Source organism: Cyprinodon variegatus, unplaced genomic scaffold (assembly GCF_000732505.1).
Source record: "Cyprinodon variegatus isolate N-32 unplaced genomic scaffold, C_variegatus-1.0 Scaffold767, whole genome shotgun sequence".
Taxonomy (NCBI): domain Eukaryota; kingdom Metazoa; phylum Chordata; class Actinopteri; order Cyprinodontiformes; family Cyprinodontidae; genus Cyprinodon; species Cyprinodon variegatus.
The window spans coordinates 372,348-375,593 of NW_015151220.1; the positions used below are offsets into that span (position 1 = coordinate 372,348).

At 39.9% G+C, this 3,246-nt stretch overlaps 1 non-coding gene across 1 annotated transcript; it reads left to right on the forward strand.

The window, feature by feature from the left end:
• Window positions 1-3,162: 3,162 nt before the first annotated feature.
• trnaa-cgc lies at window positions 3,163-3,234 on the forward strand. Its single transcript has one exon. It is a non-coding gene; the product is annotated as a tRNA-Ala (tRNA).
• Window positions 3,235-3,246: the final 12 nt, after the last annotated feature.

Genomic DNA, 3,246 nt, shown 5'->3' on the forward strand with positions numbered 1-3,246 from the left:
TACAGACATGTGATCTCAGCACTGATGCCTGGTCTAATCACTTATTTTACACATCGGCCCAGTTCATAAATTGCGCTCATCTGATCCACCTGCATTAGTTACTACATAACCAGCCTTCAGACCCTTCCAAGTGCCAGATTAGTTCGAGCCATTGGTCAGACTTGTTCCAGCATTCTTAGTTCTGACTTTCTGATCCTGTCCGATCTACCTCTCGACTTCTGAGCCTGCCTCTTCCCATCTGATTTTGATTGCCTGACCTGTCTTCCGCCTGACCTGGCAACCTGCCTGATCTCTTTCCATTGTGTACCCAGCAGATTTATTTCCTGACTATCGAGCCTGCCTGCCCTTGTCCAGACTGTATGCTTCTCTGTGTCTTGAACTTGGAACTGTTACCCGAACTGTGGTCCTATTCCTGCCTACATTATGTTTTGCAATAGGAACAATTTGATTTAGGACAAAACGCATCACTCTCCTCTACTCTAAAAGCTCCGATTAGTTATGTTTCTGTGTGTGTAAAGGGTCCCCAAACCAACAACCAGTCTAGTGAAAGTTTTACAGGCAATGATAAATTCCCCAGCATAAACAAGGAGGGTGGTGACATTAATCTCTAGTTACTGCTCTAACAAGGTCACTTTATTTTCTTCAGTGACTCCTGAGCTTCTACTGTGGGTATATGTGCTGTTTATTGAGTTGTTTTGTTAACTGTGTATGTCTTACAGATAAAATGAGTCATGTTTGTTTTCTTGGTTAACCTATATTGGACAAAATAGGCTTGTCTACCAATTGGTTCAGAAATTTTACTCTGTAGCTTTAAAGTGGATGTAGTTTTGTTTAATTTTGTCAGACTAATTCTTTCCCTTCAAATTGCTGCGTAGATCCTATGCAGGCACAACTTCAGACAATTTTCCTGGTTTGCATGTTGGAAAAGTTAAATGTAGGTACCGTCTCACTGGTAATTAAAATGAGCAGATGCATTAGCCTCTCTATTAGTTGCTCTGTTTACCCACAGCTGCTACTGTGTCTATTTATACTTGCCCCTCTCTACCAGTCTTTGCCAGATTGTCTCCTCTTAGCCCGTATGAGGATAACTCCAGTGTTGGTGTGCATTATCTGCCTTCCTTAGTTCCTGTGCTTGGCCTACAAATTTGACGTCTTCTGTATTTTCTTGAGCAATTACTTTTCTCTGTCCTTCTCCCATTAAAGAGATTTTTATACACAACTAACATTTTTATTCAAATAGGGATCTACCATAGCTGTGGATCCAAGCCATGTGAACACATGTTCATACCAATGCCTAAAACAGGCTAAAAGAGATAATGACAATAAGAGTTTTTTTTTTTTTACCTTTTCTTCAATTTTAAAATGCAATAATAATAATATAAAGCTTTTGATTTCTTAATATATAGGTAATCCTGCCCTTTATGCATGATATGAATAACAAAGCACATGACTGTGCAGTTGAAAGGCATAAAGACAGGCACTAAATCCACAGTCTGAGACTCTTTGACAAACGTTTTACTTTTCTCTTTATCAACCATCTGTCCTGTTCCTGGGTAAAGCAAGAAGAAAATCTAAGCTGCTTGTTTTGCCAGCTGAACTATGACTGACACCTTACTATGTGTCAGACACCCTCTATTTTATATTCTTAAATATCTTCTATATCTCTAATTGTGAGAATATAGTGTGACAAGCAGAAAACGTAAAAGACGAAACAGACTGCTGGGGTGTTGATACAGGTGAGACGAGGACATCTGTGTGTTTCTGATTTGTCATGATGCAAAGAAACCAGTCAGTGTCTCTGACAGACTGAAATCTGGCGCCAACAGAAATGCTGGTCTCCATCTGTGTAACCACCTGCTGTTCTGTTAATGCAGAGGTGTGAACAGGCTAACCTTGGCACTGAATGAATCTGCACGCAACAAATAATTAAATTACTTACAGTGAGAAAAAAATAAAGAATTAAAAACCTCATTCCCTATGATTTCAAGCCAAACATGCCAGCGGGTGTGTGTTGTAGGGGTGCACGCGCATAGATCAGCGGGTCTGGGTGCAGCTTTGCCTATGAGCGCACACACTGAGCAAAATTGACTGACTGAGATAGTAAATTAACCAAATGAGGACGAGAAAACGATTTGAGGTAAATGGCTGCCACTGTGTGGTTGTAACAGCAGATGAAAGGAAAGCGGCTAGTTGAAAAGTAAAAGTACGATTTAACACAGAGGCGGGAATAGGACTGTTAATCAGTACCTCGGATGAGGATTCAGTAGAGATTTGAAAAAGCTTCATGCAGACCCCTGAATTCAGCAGTCCCAGCAATTTTAGAATGGTGCTTTTTCATATTTTTTTTTACTTCTATTAATATTTTGTGCAGAACTGTGACAACACAGTATGATGCAAATGAAGGATTATTTATTCATCAAAAAAATCTAAACCAGCTTTAACACACAGCAAGTTGAAAAGACTCGATGCTGCAAGACTCAGTTGCAGTATGTGTTTTCATTAGAAAGGACTGAACATGCAATAGTAGTTCACTCATTGTTTTATGATGACACCTATGCCAAAGGGGACGTAGCTCACTGGTAGAAAGGATGCTTTGAAGTCCTGGCTTCAATCTTCAGCATATCCAAATAAATGTTTTCACTGTTGCCTAATATATCACTCAATCCTAAAAATACAGCTCTTAGAAATTTACCAGACATCAAAAAATGGTCTAAAAGGCAATTTTGAAACACCTAGAAGCTGCACAAAACACATCAACATGACACAAAAGCACTATGCTAGAGAACCCATTTTCCTCTGAAAGCCCTGCGATTTAAAACCCCAGGTAATAGGAATCCTGCCTTAATCATCTGTTCTTTTCCAGAACACTGGAAGCCACCCGACTACCAGAACAAGATATTCTGCATTACATGTTCAGTCCAGCAGGTAGTAGTAATGAGAGCAAAGTGTGCTGAACTGCTATAAGAATTTCTCTGTGCTAAAAATGTTTATCAGACCTTTAATTTTCAATCAACCTGCATCTGGCCACGGTTGCTTTTTAACTATGATTAATTTAAGATTACCACAACAGCCACAAGCGGTCCTTTGCTATCAACCTGATTCCAACGATCAGCGACTCAGTAGCACTCTATGGTTTACACATTTTATGGAGACAGTTACATGGGGGATGTAGCTCAGTGGTAGAGCGCATGCTTCGCATGTATGAGGTCCTGGGTTCAATCCCCAGCATCTCCATGAAATTAATAT